The sequence below is a fragment of the Peromyscus maniculatus genome, chromosome 17 (assembly GCF_049852395.1).
Source record: "Peromyscus maniculatus bairdii isolate BWxNUB_F1_BW_parent chromosome 17, HU_Pman_BW_mat_3.1, whole genome shotgun sequence".
Taxonomy (NCBI): domain Eukaryota; kingdom Metazoa; phylum Chordata; class Mammalia; order Rodentia; family Cricetidae; genus Peromyscus; species Peromyscus maniculatus.
The window spans coordinates 16883647-16903503 of record NC_134868.1 but is presented as its reverse complement, the minus strand read 5'-3'; the positions used below and the strand labels follow the sequence as shown (position 1 = coordinate 16903503).

Here is a 19857-nt window from a genome sequence, read left to right as displayed (position 1 = left end):
TTCTATTACTGAGCTCCATCCCAGGCCCAACATCCTTCCTTTTATTAATTGAATTTCTTTTGCATGAAGTACATACAACCATCAGATTCACAATCTTTTCTGGCAAATTCAAAAACCAATTCATTGGGCATACTCTCAAACACAAATTTATAAATTTATATTAAAATGGTAACTGACAAATAGATCCAGAGCACAGAAAAATAATTAAGTGTACAACACATACACACACATACCATATCTATAATTTAATAATAATAAAAATAAACCTTTTTTAAGGAAAGATACAAACAATGACGATAATTGCATCCATTCACTACAGCTGCCATTATATGCCACTGACTCAGTGGTTGCAACTACTGCAGTTGACCTGCTTAGTGACAGAGGCTAGAGGCTCCCGATCAAAGTGTCATCAGTGTTAGAGATGGCCATCTTTGCACTGTGTCTTCATGTGGTTCTCTGTCTGGACATGTCCAAATATATATACTTATATAATATTAATATGTGTATTATTTAATATTAATATATTTATATATTCATATATATCAGCTAAATTCACCCAGATGACTTTGTCTTTAACATGATTGTCTCTTGAAATCTCTACCTCAAAAATAACTAATTCCTCACTTCCTGAAGATCCAAAGCTTACCCCAACCCAAACCTTTTAATACATGGTTCTTTGGTGGAGCATTCCATCTCTAAACTATTTTGATATATATTTAATATTTATATAATATTAATATATTTATTATTTAATATTAATATATTTATATATACCAGTTAAATTCACCCAAATGACTTTTTTTAACATGATTGTCTCTTGAAATCTCTACCTCAAAAATGGCTAATTCCTCACTTCCTGAAGATTCAAAGCATACCCCAACCCCAACCCTTGAAATACATGGTTCTTTGGTAGAGCAGTCCATCTCTAAACTATAGCAAATTCTAATGACACTTGAAATTTTAGATTATTTTTAAAAATCAGTGTCATTAGAATTTGCTATAGTGAGGACTTATGGAAGATCATTAGATCAGTGGAGGCGGATCCTGGAAGAAGAGGTGGGACCCTAGTCTGTTTCTCATCTTGTTGCTTCCTGTCCTACAGTGGGAATGGTTTGTTCTACAACACATTCTTGCCATGATACGATATTATCCTCAGGGGCCCAAAATAATTTGGCCATTAATGCTGTGGATATTACTCTATGTAAATAAAACACTGATGGCCAGTGACCAGGCAGGAAGTATAGGCGGGACAAAGAGAGAGGAGAATTGGGGAAACAGGAAGAAGAGGGGAGAGACAGTGCAGCCACCGCCAGGAGAAGAGCATGTAAAGAAGCCGGTAAGCCGCCAGTCACGTGGCAAGCTATAGATTTATAAAAATGGGTTAATTTAAGATATAAGAACAGTTAACAAGAAGCCTGCCACGGCCATACAGTTTATAAGTGATACAAGCATCTGAGTGATTATTTTATAAGTGGATTGTGGGACTGTGGGGCTTGGGGAACCTGGAGAGAAGCTCTCCAGCAACAAATGGCGCCCAACGGCTCGAGTTTCCACCTTAAACCTGAGAATATTTAATAACCAATTCTAAACAGAGCCAAAACCAGGTTCCTGCTTCTTGTCTCATACGGGCAGCTAGACGCCGCAAAACGCAGGTTTGAACACTGGCGGGTTCCTGGCGTGTGCGTTTGACCGACAGTATGGTGGGAATGAGGCGTCTGCCAGCGGCACATTACGCTGTGTGGTAGATTTAGTCTTTACTAGTATTAAAAAACAAAAAAGGTTTCTGGGCTACACGCTCCTTTGATAAAAGCGTAGACCTACGATTTCTGAAAATTGATGGCTCCTCAAGCTGGCGGAAAACGTACCACCGCCATGTTGGGAAGCTGAAGTGGGCGGAGCCAGCAGCCACAGCGCTGTTTCAGTCTTAGAATGGTGCAGTTTAAATCAATAGGCTCGAGGTAATATAAAACATAAGCCACGTAAAGATGGCTACCACACAGAGAATCTGGATTATGTTCTCGTTGATATTCGTAACTGAAGAAAAACATTTGATTACAAAAGCTGTTGAGTTATGCCAAAATGTATATTTTAAAGGTACCTTGACTTCAAAATTTGGATTTAAGGATATGTTGCTTTGGAAAAGAGGTTCTGCTTTTGTTTCCACAGAAAGCCAGAGGCTGTGGATTTGTTCCAGATTAAGATACATCAGGTTTCACCAGCCAAGACCCCCTGAAAGGTCTCCGATGACACCATGGCCCAGATGATCCAACATCCAGAGCGGTTTCAAGGCAACTGGTTCACACAATACAGCCTCACGGACTACCCCATAGGCCTAAAGTTTTCTTTGCATCCCCATAAGATACAGCGCCCCCCTCCAGCAGGAAGTAGTAAGAGATGCTACGCCCAAATTCTCAAATATACCAAGCTGGCTTTAGAGGTGGAATTGGCTCACTCCCCCTCTAAACCCAGACATATTGCTTTAAAAAAAAAATGGTTAAGAGATTCTTGTGTCCCAAATCAGAAGAGCCCTCTGGTGTGGGACAGAGAAAAACCAATATTTTTATTTAAAATAGGTTGATTATAAATGTGATCTCTTTCTAAAAAAGAAAAGGGGATATGATATAGATATATAGGAGGATATAGAGATGATAAGATAAAAGGATAGATTAATCAACCTACTTTTAAAGAACAACTTGTTTAAAATGTTTTACATTGGTATAGATTTTAGTTTATGCTTAAAATGTTTTACATTGGTATAAATTTTAGTTTATTGATACAAACTTGGAGTTAATTTTGTTGTACTGTATATATATATTTCTATTCTTGTTTGAGGTATTATGTTTATGTAACTCATTTAAAATTGTAATGGATAATTAAAAATAGGTTAATAATTAGTCATTTATGATAATCATATTTGTAACCATGTTAGTTAAGTCTTCTAGGTATACATAGATATATTTCAGATAGATAGGTAATCTTCAAACACTTCATAGACCTAGAGAATATGGCATTTAAATAACTTAGAATTCTGTTGACATGAGACACAATTGCTCCTGGCTGCACCAATTGATCCCGAAAAAATGTTGGGCTTCTAAGACATTTCCATTTGGAAGTCTGTCTTTTTGGCACAAAATGGCCTACTGGGCAAAGAACTGCCCTTGCCTTGACGGCTGACAGTACGAATGCAATGCTGTCCTTCCTGGACAAGCGGGACACAAGGAAAGCGACCACTGTACTCTGCCAAGACAGGGTAAGATGGTCTTTCGGAATTCCTGCTTCTGAAAATGGTCTGTCAGATACTCTAGGCCTGTAGCCAATTTGAATGCACCAATAATGCTGAGAAACATTAGGTAACTGTCCAGGCTGCCAGCTGTCTTGGTCTACTCTTGCAAGATTCCCGAAAGTTGCTTGCATCCATCTACCATTTCTCAGGTACCATTATCTTCCTTCTCAGGTCTTTGATGTGGTTAAAGACTAGATAGTTATAATTTCCTCAGTTATGATAAAAGATAAGTTAGATATAAAACCTTAAACTCACAAATATAAGATAGATAGGACATCTTGTTTAATATTGTAACTGTAATTCTTGCTTGATAATTGTTTTGTTATATGTGATTTTACTATGTTAAAGTTAAAACCTTCCTTTTTAAAAAAAGAAGAAAAGGGGAAGTGCTGTGGATATTACTCTATGTAAATAAAACACTGATGGCCAGTGACCAGGCAGGAAGTATAGGCGGGACAAAGAGAGAGGAGAATTGGGGAAACAGGAAGAAGAGGGGAGAGACACTGCAGCCACCGCCAGGAGAAGAGCATGTAAAGAAGCCGGTAAGCCGCCAGTCACGTGGCAAGCTATAGATTTATAAAAATGGGTTAATTTAAGATATAAGAACAGTTAACAAGAAGCCTGCCACGGCCATACAGTTTATAAGTGATACAAGCATCTGAGTGATTATTTTATAAGTGGATTGTGGGACTGCGGGGCTTGGGGAACCTGGAGAGAAGCTCTCCAGCAACACATTAATCTTAAACCAGAACCTCCAGATCCATAATTGAAAACAATCTTTTCTACTTATTAATTAATTTTCTCCAATGTTTTTTTTTGTTATGGTGATGCAAAGCTAAAACAAATCCCAACAGAACTTTTCATGAAAACTAACAATATAATATAAAACTTAACAGTAAATTTAATGAGTAAATCCACAAGAAAATTATAAAATAGAAGAGTGCTTAAGGACAACCTACTACCAGATTCTAGAGTGTTGTACAATTCTGTTGAAAGTGATTACAGTCCAGCTTGAGAACACATACCTCGGATGTAAAGCCTACATAGGGCTGTAGCAAAATTCAGAAGCATAGTAGGCCAGTAACAAGAAAATTACTTAGCCTCTTTGGGAATTCATTTCCTAATATGGTATGTAATTACTACCGGAGTTATGCAGATTAATAGAACAGTGCCTGGTCCACACTTACAACAAATATTGGAGGTTGTTATTATTAAATATGGCTATGGTAGAATTAAAAAAGATGTGTAGAATACACAAATAGGTCAACTTCACAAAATGAAATCTTCCAACACAGTGTGAAGTGTATGTGTAATTTGGCCAATGAAACCACTGGAATTAAAATCTGTATGTAAAATATGAAATAAAAATTAGGGGGAAAACACTTCTATAAGAAAGTTATTTGCCACATGTTTAATGTGTACAGAATTAAAGTAACTAGTCCATAAGATAGTTAAATACAAACTGGAAGAGGGGGTACCAAAGATCCATAACCACACTAAGTCATATTTAATCTCATGAGTAAAACAATAAGTCAAAAATCAAAACAACAAGGTATGCTCCAGAAGTGCCTAGAACAGTGAAGCATACGATTGTCACACACCTCACACTTGTCTCCTAATCCAGGATTTAGTAACAATAACAAAGTTGCCATGTTGATTTTCAGTTATTGATTTATTGGTGCCCTGAAAGTTTGGAGTAGTATAATGTATTATTAACATCAAATTGTAGAAGCTTCTGGAAAGATGTTGCATAATTCATGTCCCAGTTTTATTCACTTGTTACTCTGCAAATGTGGAGCAGGATTCTATTGATACAAAGATATAAAATAGTGAATGCACACTTGCAGAGTCCACAATGTATCTGGAGTATATAGATATAAAACAAATGTAGCATTCTTTCAGGAAATTGGTAGAAAGTAAAGTTGATCCAAGTGTGTCAGGAATAAAATTTGTGGGCCGGAGGGATGACTCGGTGGTTAAGAGCACTGATTGCTCTTCCAGAGGACCCAAGTTTGAGTCACAGCCCCCACACAGGGGCTCACAACCATCTGTAACTCCAGTTCTAGAAGATCCGTCATCCCCTTCTGATCTCTATGGACACTAGGTATGAACATGGTACACACACATACATGCAGGTGAAACACCTATACACATAAAATAAACAAGGAACTGTATTTTAAAAATAAAGAATAGAGTTGATGATTTGCCAAGATATGAAGGGTAAACAACAAAATAGGTGGGTGGGGAGGTAGTGATGATATGGCACATAAAGCACATGGTAGCTTAGCAACGGCAAGGACTAGGGAGATAGTTCACTAAGTAAAGTACTTGCCATGCAAACATAAGGACCTGAGTCCAATCCCCAGAACCCACATAAAGGGTCGATTCCTGGGGGTCACTGGCCAGCTTCCCTAACCAAAATGACAAGCTCTAGGCCAGTTGGCTCTAAAAACAAGGTGAGTGTTTCTACAGAACAAAACCCAGGGTTTTCCTCTGGCCTCTATACACATTAGCCTCTACCTATATATACACCTACACACACAGAGAGAGAGAGAGAGAGAGAGAGAGAGAGAGAGAGAGAGAGAGAGAGAGAGAGAGAGAGAGAGAACTGAAAAAATTTAGTTACTGACTTCTTAAACCAGTGATCTCAACCTGTGGGTCATGACCCCTCCACAGGGGTCACATATCAGACATCCTGCATATCAGATATTTATTTACATTATGATTCATAACAGTAGAAAAATTATAGTTGTGAAGTAGCAACATAAATAGATTTTATGGTTGGGGAGTCACCAGAAGAACATGAGGAATTATATTAAAGAGTTGCAGCATTAGGAAGGTTGAGAACCAATGTCTTAAAGAATTTGGGATATAATTGCCTCTATACTTTGTCCTGCTGGCTCCTCCAATGAAATATTAAACAAGATTGACTTTCCTATTTTTTGTTCTATTAATCTTTACAAGAGCCCCCAGGCAAGTTGTAATTATCATTTTATACATGAAGGAACATAACCATTTAAAGGATTAAGTGTTTTTATGCTAAGCCCCAAGAGCAGAGTCTAAGCTTAGGCTGTTCCTGAAATCCATATTGAAATCACATATTGAAAATTCTTCTCATTATAATGCTCATCCTAGTAGCCAAGTCATTATGGCTGAAATAATTTACTATTTTCCTTTAAGTCTGAATACGGGTTTAAAGTAGAATAAAGTACCTAGTATAAAACAGACAGGATGGTTAAAAGAATATTCAGTGCATATTTTAATTCTTTTCTACAACATTTCTCAACTCCTTTCCCTTGGGTGTAAGTACATTAGTTTGCTATCCTTTAAGGCCATTCAGGGTTGTAAATACTGGAACACTGAATGCCTGGCTAAATATAACAAACAGGACAGACCTTTTGATAAACTTCCTGCTTAGTGTCACGCCTTCCACAGACTGGAAGAGTCATACCATGCCTTGGCTGTTTGAAAGTCAAGAGATTCATGGGGACCAGCTCTGGAGGAGTGATCATTTCCCTGTTTACCCCTTTCTCTGTGTGAGTTCTCTTTGCCATACTAATGTGTATATAAGAGGTTTTCAAAGAAAACAAAAAGAACTGGAGCACATTTCATCTGACTTCATGGTTGGGCAACTCTGCCGGTAGAGACAGGTAGACAAATTCAGGTAGTGACATAATTATGTACTTCCGTGATTTTTAACATTTGACTCAATAATTTCACTTTTGTTAGGTGAATTAATCAATGGTGATTCTTGTCTCTGCTTGCAAAATGTTTGGGGGTATTTATATCCCCCTCCAGATGTGAGAGCTATCAACGTACTGTGGATAGTTTTACAACTGTCTCTTGTCTGCCATATCTTCTACATTTGAATTCTGATCTTGGTGCCTAATCACAAGTTTCAGTTCTGAACTTCGGTTGGTTTTTATTTTCATGCACTAAACATCTAAGTATGTAGCTGATAACTGTAATGAAAATACCTAATGAAGAGGCAAAAGCATGATCTAATTTACCTTCTCGTTGGAAAAGATTCATTCGCGGCAGGCGCTGTTCATCTATCTCTGGGTGCTTTCTTCTGGGGCCTGTGAAGGAGAGATGTGAATTTCACTTCCTGGGGCTGAAGCTCTGCAGTTGCCTTTCAGCACAATGTAAACAAAGCACAACAAAACAAAACAAAACAAAACAAAAAACAGCTTTATGCTTTTCTTTTCTCTCTAGTCACTCTTGTGTATCAAGGAATTACAAAAGGCGAGGGTTCTAACCACATGCCATGTGCTCTAACCACATGCCATGTGCTCTCCCTACAAGTGCAGGCTGATGGCCCTGACTGAAGCTTCCAGTCTGCCAATGTTCAAGTGGAAGAAACCATCCAGGTTTGGGAGAAATCTGTTAAAGAAAATCTAGTCAAATAAAATGTAAACTGGTATGAATGGTTTTCCTCTGAAATGGTTAATTACCGTTTAATTAGCAATTTAAGAGATTCTAGTGAATTTAGTTAATTTGCCTTTGTTTTTTGTTGGAGAAGATACTGGGATTTTTTTTTTTTTTTTGAGCCATTCCTCACTATTGGAATCATTTTGGCTAAAGCCCAGGGTCTAAAATACCGTTGTAAAACCAGTTCTGGAAGCCATGCCAGCCCAAGTCTAGACCTGGGAGTTTCAGATAAGGCTAAGACAAGCATTCATTCAACAGTTTGCTAGACTGTAAGATACTTCAATATTAACACCATATTTTTGCTATAAAATTATACATAAAATGCATTAAGTACCTCCTACAAATGCCCTGGATGTCACATTAAACAGATGACAACCAATACTTAGAATATCATTAAATTAATAAAGGAAACGTATCTTTTTATAAATGTTATTGTCATTTTCTCTTGCAATCATCTCCTTGTTCCTCATCAAAGGAGCCCCTAGAATGGCATATTAAAGCTTGCTACAGGCCATTCTCTTTGCTGAATTAATTGTGAGGTTCATATATATATATGAGCATATGGCCACCCCATGTTCTATTGAAGTGGTTTGCCTATAAAATAAGAGGGGAAAAAAACATATTTCTATCCCCTAGGGGGGAAATAAAAAAAACTTTAAGGAATAAAAGAAATCAAAAAGCACAGAGAACTCTATGCTATTGGTGTGGAGTTACACCAGTCTACAGACATGTCCCAAGATAAGCCCACATGAAGCAAGTGGGCAGCTCAAAGTCTCCAGCCATGCTGCATGCATGTGTTACAGATAATTCCAGTCATTACAGATACCTGCTGGACACTGCACAGCAACACAGCTGTGTGACAGTTACGCTTTTTGTAAATTAAGCAAAAGATCGCCAGAAACCTTAACAATAGAGTTCTTGGTTGAAGAGTAAAATGATAAATCAAAGCCAGACTTAGAGTTTACTGACCATTGTAAAGGTAAATGTCCAAGCCAGCCAGAACTGTCTTTGGCATTCCTCTGTCATGGCCCTGGGACTCCAGAGAGAAGCTCTAGGCTAGAGGTTCCTCTCCCACTGAGGCCAGGGAGCATGACCTAGGGTTCTGCAAGAGAAAGGTGCATACAGACACACATACCACCCACTGCTTCCATCTATCAGTCTACCCTCTTGATTGAATAAGCAGTATATTATTTATCTATGAAGTCAAGCATCATCACCCTTGACATACACTAAGTGAAAAAATAGTTTTATAAATGAATGAATGACATCCATATACTGAGAGTTAGCTCAAATGAAAATAAAAGCACCAACAGCAGATTAAATTCTCATGTCTATTAAAATAAAGCTTCCATTGGGTTTTACTGGTCTCTTGTTATATTACTATATTTATGAGAAATTAAACACCTGTAAAATATTGGTATGTCTGGATCCAATTCTTTTCTCATATGACTGTTACTTTTTTCATCTTTATAACTTATGAATTAGGGTTCACAGAACAATATAGTTTGGCTATGCTTAGACCATCTCTAAAGACCCTGTAATTAGAATTTATTTATTTATAAATGTGTTATGTTTGTGGTTAAGAATAATACAATAATGTCACTTAGCTATATGCTTAACCACATTGACTTTATTGTTGATTTTCCTCCTATTATATATAAAGAAATCTAAAATTCTAAGCACAAGTCCATAGGTCTAAAAAAGCACATCTCGAAATCCTTTGCCAATCTTATCATTATAACTTGATGAACAAATGCATCAAACCCAGACATAGCTAAATGAACCAAATGTTTATAGCATGGTTTAATGGCTATTCGTGCATAATGTTGTTTTAATGATTTTGTTTTTCCACCAGAATAGAGTACAGCATTTGAGAGCCTTGCCGAAAGGGCACACTGACCCCTTCTAATCTCTAATGAATCTGTTATTAGCCTAATAAGGATCTGGTGCCTGGTATCTGGTAATGGAGTACTATAATTTTAGTACTAACCATGTGAATGTTCATAGTAAATGGGCAAAAGAGAATGGGCAATTACAACTCAGTAATGCACAGATAAAAGGCAGGTAAAATGACTTAAGACAGCCATAAGTTCACCAGTTCTGCATTTAGTTAAGATTCTAAAGACTTTATAACACGAGTCCTCCAGCAAAGATCCATGACTATATTCGGAACCTCTCAATGAAAAGGATATGTGAAAAATAGACACAGGAAGTGGAGGGAGAGGAAGCTCTAACATTTTCTTTTCATCAGCTCTTCAGCACAACATCAGTATGTATTGACAAGATGAATAATTTTATCTATTTTATAATAAAATAGGAAAAATGTATCAGAGCATAGACTATACAGTAATAATGATAACATGTGATCATAGGTAAAGTATAGAGGTATTTATTAAATGTGTACCAGTATTTACATTATCATTCCATACTTTAAAGATAATTAAGAATTTCATCAGACTGAAGAGATGGTTCAGCAGTAAAGAGTGCTGGCTATTCTTCTAAAAGAACCAGGTTTGATTCCCAGCATTCACATTAGAATTCTCACAACTGTCTATAACTCCAGCTCCAAGGGATCTACATCTCTAGCCTCTGCACACAGCTGCACTCATGTGCACATACACACACACACACACACACACACCTGTATACATAATTAAAAATAGCATAAATATTTTAAAAGAATGTCATTAAAACTTTTAATGTAAGAATTTCTATAGTACCATCAATTAACAAAATAAGACATCATATATTTATGTTCTAGTAAGAGAAATACACAGTTAAAATAATTACAATTTTATAATAATAAAAGTTCAGCTGAGCATAGTGGTGTGTGACTGTAGCACACGCTACTTGGAAGACTTGAGATTGAAGGATCCCTTGAAGCTGGGGACACTTTGTCTCAAAATACAGAGCAGCAAATAAGGAATGACAAAATGCAATGAAATCATAGAAGGGACACTAAGTCATTGGAGGAGACACGAAGGCAGCAGAAGGAGGATCCTGAAAGTCTTCCATATAAATAACAACTAAACAAGTCCAATAGAGTAAATGGGATGATCCAATAAGATATGAGGGGTAGGAAGCACCAGGGTTCAAAGGGAAAGAAGTTAGGAAAGATATTCCAGAAAATAAACAGTGTCTATGAAGGTCTAGAAGAGAGACAAAAGCATCTGCTGAGAAACAGGAAGAAGCCCATCATAGGTGGAACATAAAGTTAATGAATCACAAAAGGAGATATGAGATGAAATGGGTTCAAACAGGAAGAGACAGATTGCAGGGGTGGAGGACAGGAACATGGAGGAGCTAGCAAGCTGGAGCAGTGACTCATGGTGACATGCTCTAAAGACAGGGACAAGGAGGACACAGGAAAACTGATGGATCTGAGAGATTTTAGATGGTAAAACAAGCTAAGCAGGATTACCCCACGGGTTCTAAGTACAACGAGGGAAACGGAGCACGTTTTCACTGGAGCAGCTAAGCAGATGGTGGCATGACCCGATGTCATTAATTTAAATTGAGACAAGGAAGACAGAGTTGGGGAGGGGGAAAGAAATAGAAATGAGAAGAGGAGGAAGAAGATCCAGTGCCTTTGCTTCCTTTGGGAAGTTCTGGCTTCCAGGCACTTGTGAAAGATTTAACTGTAGATGGCCTGAACACATTCAAACACATAGGTCTGGAGCTCAGAATTGAAACATAAATTTCACATTAATCACTGAAGAGCAAGGGTTCCAAACCTGAATATTATGAGGGGTTTGTCTTTACTTAGATTTTTAGGACAAAACATATTAAAGTTTCATTATTTTTCATGTTGAACACTTAACTAAGCACCCTAACTCAACATATAAGGCTTCATTGTCATCCAAAAGCAAGAATTCTCTGATTTTCATTGACATTTCATCTTTGACCTGTGGGTTATTTAGAAATGTCTAATTCCAAGTATTCAGATATTTTCCAGACTCTCTATTTAAAACTAATTTCTAATCCATTCTATTGTGATTATATAGTCCATATAACTTGTCTTTTCAAAGTTAGTGGAGCATTTAGGACCCAGCAATACCCTTGAAAAGATTTTGGAATCTGTCATGGTCGGGTATAGTTGCTACAAATGGGTAATCTAGACCTTAATCCTAACTGGTTTTCTACTCTGTTTGTTTATCCATTGTACAGACATGCTCAACTGTAATTGCCTCATCTGTCTTTTTCTGTTTTCAGTTCTGCCAGTTTCTACTAAATATATCTTTTCTATGAAATCAATTTTATTAATATATTTTACTTAACACAGTACATGCCATATATTATTGTTTCAATATTGGTTGTTTTCTTTTTCTTAATTAATAAGATCTTTTATAGCCCATTTTTCTTAGACTTGACCTTTAAAAGTTAATACATGTTTCCACATGGCAATATGAACTAACATGCTCCCCCCCACACCTATGTCTCTCTGTGCCTTCCTTCCTTCCTTCCTTCCTTCCTTCCTTCCTTCCTTCCTTCCTTCCTTCCTTCCTTCCTTCCTTCTTATCTTTTCATTAACATATAAAGTAATGTGTTTCATTATGGTATAGTCATATACAGTTTCCATTTGTCCATTCCCCTCGCCCACCTTCCTTTCACCTCCTTCCACCTCTAGCCTTCTTTCTGCCCAGTAGTCCACTCTACCTTCATGTCACTTATCTCCTATTTCGCTCCTTTGGTCCCTTTCTCCCACTTACGACCTCTTTTTCCTTGCTTACTGCCCCCTCTCCAGCTTCATGACCCATACACAAACTCATACCCATATATACATACATAGGTAAAATTTTAAGTCTTGGGTCAACATGTGAGAGAAAACGTGTAATACTTGTCTTTCTGAACCTGGGTTGTCTCACTCGGTATAACAATTTCCAGATCCATCCGATTTCATGATTTTCTTTATGGCTACCTGAAGCTCCACGGTGTCTGTGTACCACATTTTCCTTATCCACCTTGAACAGCTAGGCTGGTTCCGCTTCACTTCCTTCACGATTCATTATGAATAGCCAGTGTTTCTTAAATACATCTCAGAAGTCTATTATTAGGAGTACATATATTCTAGGTTAGCCTAGAACAAGGCCTCAGCTGCTCACACGCCTGGGTTACAAGTCTGTGCCAGCGTTCCCAGTCATTGTTGACTTGTTTGGGTGGGTGGAAGAGATTAAACCTCCAGCCTGATGCACACTCAGCACACGCTCTGCTACCAAGTTCTATTGCCACTTCCTGATCTTTTATTCTGTTGTTTTTTTCTTTTCCTTTGATTTGGTACTTTTTAGTATTCCCTTGTAGACTACTCTATTAACCTAGGTGTTTCCTTTTTTATAATTAGTCTATTTTATTTTCAGAATACATGTCAATCCATCGATCTACCTTCAAATCATCTTATAACACTTAAAGTGTGATGTGAGGAGTTTAAACAGGGCGATTCCATTTCTCTGTTCTACCTATTGTGTTATCATATTCTTCATTTTAATGCTCCATTTGTTATAAGCTCTACAATACATTATTCTTAGTGTTTCAATTATAATTTTTTTTTTTAAAAAATTTCTTTGGTTTTTCAAGACAGGGTTTCTCTGTGTCACTCTGGCTGTCCTGGAACTCACTCTGTAGACCAGGCTGGCTTCGAACTCAAGGAACTTCCTGCCTCTGCCTCCTGAGTGCTGGAATTAAAGGCGAGTGCCACCATGCCCAAAATATAATTTTAATAAGAAAAAAGGCACTTGTGTTTGCCTTCCTGTTTACCACTTCCCAGTGCTCTTCAATGCTTGAATAGGTCTAAATTTTCATCTCGAATCATTTGTCTCGAAATGAAGAAATTGTTTTAACATTTCTGGTCATAACAAGCATTGTGACAAATTTTCTTGACTTTTAAAATCCTTATTCTGCGTGGTTTTAGTGATCATTTTCACCAAGTAGATTTGAGTTTAAAAGCTTTGCAGGAGACGTGGCTGTTGATTTTTTTTCCTTTGCTAACATAGCTTGCGCCATTTATGATAAGCAATCAGCAATGATCATTATCTTTATTTCTTCCTATGTCCTGTGTCTCTCCCATCCCCTGCCTACTTTTATGATTCCTCAGTTCCCTGTTTTTTATCAAATGATCATCATGTACCTTAGCATGATTCACTCAGTGTTTATCCCTGAGGTTATGAGTACGCAATGCTCATCACCAGTGGATGAGTTTTAAGCAGGACTCCTCGGTTTAATTGTATTTTAAGCACCTGACATAACATGGGTCATAGAAGCTGCAATGCTTTTCACTGGTTGGCTTCTTTTTTTTATTGTCTTTTGAACATTTATGTCACTGTGTCTTCTCATCCACTGATTTTTTTCTTCTCTTCCTCCAATCTGCCAGCCAGCCTATCTTTTGCAGTGTTTATTTCAGTTTTTTTTTTCCTCTTCTCAATGTTCCATTTGGTTATTTTTCCACCATCTCTATCTCCTTCCCAATTATATTCATGTTTCACTTTAAATATCCTTCCACTTATCTCTACAGAAAGCAAATATGCCAAATATGAAATTGCTATTTTGTAAGTCACAGCTAAGTGTAAGCCAGGATTCGTTAGCACTGCAGCTCTGCCTTGGGTATAACAGAGTCACTGACCCCTTTCAAAATAATGACTGATGGAAATTTGAGAAAGTATTTAGAGTTTCTGACATGCATGTGTAGATGTGAATTAAACTATTGCTCCAGTATAACATGTGAGAAAATATCTGTATCATGTGCATGAAAAGAGCTCTAAAGCATTTTGCTCCACTTTCAGAAACTTATAGTAAGCTTGGGCCTTAATCCAAATGACTATGACAGCATAGTGATCATGGTATCTTGGTATGTCAAACAATACTTCCCACAAATCATTATAATAAAAATGATAAAGTCTAAAAATGGGAAATGAACTCTTGGCATGGAAAATCAAAATAAGTAAGTTTCCAAGTGAAATAAAGCCAGCAGTGTCGACGAAGCAACATAAATAGCAAACAGTAGCTGCAGAGACATTTTCTGGAGAAGACAGAACACTGTCGTGTGGCCAGGCAAACCAAGACACTTCAGAATCAGGCAAAGCAGCATTCCTTTGCTCCTGGAATAGTTTCTTCTAAACAAAAGTTACGTGAGACTGTATTCTGTTTATTGCAAGTTTTAGGATAGAATTATAATCTGTGATAAAGAATGCCAAATACACAGTTTTGTGATTTAAGTTATACTGTAGGGGAAAAGAATTCAGACACTCAAAGGGTATATTTATCTTCCATTAACTTCACAAATTTTACTTTTCTCCAAGTTGGAGCCACCTAAGAAACTCCAACTAGCCAACATGATTGGGAACTCAAGTGTTACTTTTGGTTTGTTTTGGTTTCTCAGTTTATTTGTTTGTTTCTGGGGACTGGGATGAGATTACAAATCACTATTCCCCCAATCTACCTCCTCAAAATAGCCCTAGCTTTGGCATTTAAGGCATTAAGGGTCTTTGGTAATTACGAATGTGTTTATTTTCAACAGTGCCTGTACTTTTTCCTTTAGCTAAATTATCATAGAGGTTTCATTCCTCAGTCTGGGCTGTGCTATGTTTTAAACAAACTGCAATGCCCCTATTTGAGAGGACTCAGTAGACCTCACTTGTCCATTCCATTTAGAAATCCCCCACCATACTTCAAGCTCCCAGCTACCCTTGAAAGGTAATTTATGTGTTTTAAGGACTATTCAGAATACTGCAGCCTCAAGAGGGGACTGTAAACAATCAGAGCCCAGATGGGGTAATTAAAGTATTTCACTCTGACAACAGCCAAGGCATACTTGTGTTTTTCCTGAATGACTCAACATTACTATTAACTCTGTTAGATAAAGTAGACCAACCCCACCGCAAAGGGCTCAGGCTACCAACAGGCATGCTCTGTTGAAATTGTTTCTCACTCTCCACTAGTCCTGAACACGAAACATTCTGAAATCATATTGATGGGAGGTTCAAAAAACTTTCCTTCATAGTTGATAAATAAATACCAAAAATGACCTGCTAATGGAACTTCCACAGATAGAAAGATGTAAACACTAACTTCTAATCTTAGCCAGGATGCTTTGCTTTTTACTAATTAAAATAATTAATTAGTAATTAAAAATAATGTCTTTGTCAGATTAGTTTTACTTGAACTGAATGAAAACTGTGTGGCACTAAATTGGGGGGGGGTCACTAAAACCACCACCCCAACATATTTAAATTTTCTTGCACAGGATGTCTGACGGGAGTGAAGTTCTTTGGTTTACCTTTCAACATTTGGGTGAATTGTTTCCTTTCTAATTTTTCGGGAAATTCCATAAGGGAAGTGGATTATGCTCTACACACCCCCAGTGTAAAAATCAGGCCCCTGTAGCCAAAATGAAATGAAGTATTATGGTAATTATCTGGGTTATTCAGGGAAAACGAACGTGTGAGAGGTGATTTGGGGGAAGTTGTTTTCTTTCTGCTTCAGTTGCATACAGGGTTGTTTCAATTACTTGCCCATGCTGGCACATTATTTTCTTCTGAGTCACTATATGACTAGCATACACCCTAAATACTCTTCCTATAAAGCGTGAGGTTCTTTTAGATATCTGTCGTAAATGTTTCAAAACCTTAGCCCATTGTGTTTTTTAAGTACCCAGACAGATACATATATTTATCTTAGAAGTTTGAATCTTGCCAATCTTAGAAGTCCAAGTCTTACTGAAAAGGTCTGTATTGGGTTTCATTATTATCCAAAATGAAATCTAGTGTTTCTCACGTGGCTACCTCACATGGTTTCTATCTGCTCATTAAAGGAAAGGACCTTTACTTCATTTGAATTCCTAGCAAGAAATCAAAGGCTGTCCCTACCACAGTACCACAGCAATCTTCTGATACAATTTGAGAGTTTACAGAATGGACATTTCTGGCCTAAGAAAACTTATGAAATTATAATGCTCTATCAGATTAGAAAGAAGAAACAAGTAACTGATTCAATGCTGTCTTAGTTAGGGTTTCTTTTGCTGTGATGAAACACTATGGCCAAAAAGCAAGTTGGGGAGAGAAGGGTTTATTTGACTTATACTTTAGCATTGCTGTTCAGCACTGAAGGAAGTCAGGACAGGAACTCAAACAGGGCAGGATCCCAGAGGCAAGAGCTGATGCAGAGGCTATGGAGGGAAGCTTGCTTCCCATGGCTTGCTCAGCCTGCTTTTCTATAAAACCCAGGCCAGGATTGGCACCACTCACCTGGATTAGACCCTCTCCCATTGATCACTAAATAAGGAAACCCCTTACAGCTGGATCTCATTGAGGCATTTCCCTAACTGAGGCTCTTTCCTCTGATGGTTTTAGCTTGTGTCAAGTTGACATACAAAACCAGCCTGTACAAATGCTGCATTCATTTCAGAAACAACTCAAGGGAGGAAAGGCTGGTTTGGGCTCACAGTTTCAGGGTGATTTCAGTCCAGCAGGAGGGGAAGGAATGGCAGTGTGAGCAACTTCATCTGAAGCAATGGGAACTTACACACAGTTAGGCCCTGACCTCCGTTGAGTGTGCTGACAACCCACTGAAGTCTTGGTCCTCATTTGGTCCTCCCTGAATCCAAGGGATGCCCACAAATACAGGCTGCAATGACCTTTTCCCTCACCTTTCAGCATCTTCCATACCCTCCCTTCCCTCCTCAGGATGCCTTCTAGAAAACCTCAAGCCTCAACACCTAGCACCTTATTTGAAAGGCCCTAAACTTGTTCGCCTCTGCAACAAAGTTTGGCCTCAATATCCCTTAGATAAACAATCTAAATGGCTGCAACTAGTGTTCGTGGTACTGGAAGGTATGCTTCATGCTGCCAGAGGAGAAAGGTAAATAAATACCAATCCAGCTACAAACCCTTTAATCTACAAGGATGACCAACCTGCACGATATGCTGGTGTGATAGTAGCACTAAAGTTATGGAAGGAACTAAGCACTATCTGATTGGATTTAAGGCACACTCCATGGGATAGAACCCATGTCTGACACTGTTTGGGTGGCCAAGAACCTAAGACTAGATAGGCCCTGGACCTAGGGGAAAACCAAGAACTACTGTTCTGCTAAAGGTGCAGAGCAATCAAGTGACTTTTAAGGATGTTCTGCCATACTCACAGATCAGTGTCTTGCTCAGTCATCATCAGGGAACCTTCTTCCTGCAACAGATGGGAATAAATGCAGTGACCCACAACTAGACAATGTCCAGAAAGTGAGAGGCCTTGGAACACTCAATCCTGAATAGAATGTCTTCATCAAACCCATTCCATCAGGACTTTCACCTCTCATTGCAGCCCTCCAGAAATGCCTGGCATCCACATTCCCTCTTTATGCACTCAGTGTGAGATGGCATGATATTTTCATTAATTCTTTGAAAATCTCTTACATACATAGAGTGTATTTTATCATATTCACTCATCTACTCCCCCACTTAGCTCCTCACAGATCTATCTACCCCTAACTTCATGTCTTTTTTCTCCTTTACTTTAATAACGTATTTAGTCCAGTTTGTGCTGCCCATATACTCATGGTATGGGGTGATCTAAGGGTGGATAGTTGACATAGATATATCAGGGCCTATAACCTTAAATAACACTGACTCTTCATCCCCCAGCAGCTATCAACTATCAAAAGCTCCTCAGCTAGAGGTAGAGGCTAACGAGCCCCTTCCCACTCCATGCTGGAATGTTATCCAGCTTGATCTTGTGCAGGCAACCACAGCTGCTGTGAGTTCATGAATACAGAGGTCCTGTTATATCCAGAAGATGCTGTTTCCTTCATTCCATTCCTCCCAGATCCCTGCCTCTTTAACAACTTTCTTCTACCTCTTCCATAAGGTTCCTGGGCACTGGAGGAAGGGAAAGTCATAAAGATGTCCTGTTTAGCTAAATTGACATAGCATCAAGATGGCTTCTCAATATTTATGTTCATATTCACAGGCAAACCTTAACCAAGGAAGTCTCTCTTTCCAGTGAACAGTGATTAATCCAGAGATTCATGGCTGCATGAAATGCTGAGAATAAGTTATGAATGAGTGCTCGGAACCAAACATAATCCCCTCTCAGGAGCAGTGTTGAAGAGAGAGCAGAAAGAACGTAAGAGCCAGAAACTAGGGGAAACGGTAGAAAAGAATAACAAATACTGACAAGTCATGAACTCACAGTGGCTGTGGATTCCTGCACCGGGTCCCCATTACAATGTGCCCATTAACATTCAGGCCTAGGTGGAGGAAGAGCTCACTGCTAAACCATGTGTTACCGATAGATTCGGGAATAGGAACAGTTATCTTAAGATCTATACCCTCTCGTGACTTTTCCAGTCTCCAGTGGATGGTTCAAATCCAGTGGTCACACAGATGGCCCTGGTTAAACTGGATGGATCACAAAACGAAATTAAAAAATATGGTGCTGGGAAGGGGACTAATAGGGATTAGCAGGTCAGGGTTTCACAGGGATGGGAAGGAGATAAGAGACAGTGTGCAGGAAAGAGTAATCAAAATACATTGTTTACACGTATAAAATTATCAAACAAAATTAAGCAATAATAAAAGAAAACTGTTTAAAAGAGTAGGAGTCTTCACACTATTTGATTAAGTTTTACGTGTGTGAAGGTAGAGTCTCTTTATAAAGCAGGAATAGCATACTCCCACTCAAGTCCTCTGAGGTAACTGGGTAACAGTGCTGGACCTCCACAGAAAGCAGATTGGGGGAAACTAGGACTGATTTTTGCCTGTGTTACTTATTTTCTATGTGAAGAAACTAAGGCACAGAGTTGTAAGGTAATTTATTAAGGTCACCATCCTAATAAATTGTTTGGTTTTTTTTTTATTGTTGTTTTCAGACAAGGTCTCTTGCGGCCCATGCTGGCCTCAAACTCACGATGTATAGGAAGACGACGACTCTGATCCTGACCTGTTATCTCTATGTCTCCCGTGCTGGGATTGCTGGTGTACACACCCCACACACCCAGCTTCAAAGCCACCCATCCTTGACTCTAGCATGTACTGGCCCTAGGCTCAGCTTTTACTGCTGCTCAGTCATCAGCATTATTATCCCCCTTGCTTCTTCTGTTGTTTTTTTCAAAACTGGGCATTTTCCTCCCCAAAGCCAAAATATTAAAATTTGGAAAAAAG

At 38.3% G+C, this 19857-nt stretch overlaps 1 long non-coding RNA gene across 1 annotated transcript; it reads right to left on the bottom strand.

Moving 5' to 3' along the window:
• Positions 1-4936: 4936 nt before the first annotated feature.
• LOC143269101 (uncharacterized) lies at positions 4937-17886 on the bottom strand. Its single transcript, XR_013045456.1, has 3 exons — positions 17844-17886; positions 7294-7362; positions 4937-5088 (listed from the first exon to the last, which is right to left on the bottom strand). It is a non-coding gene; the product is annotated as an uncharacterized LOC143269101 (long non-coding RNA).
• Positions 17887-19857: the final 1971 nt, after the last annotated feature.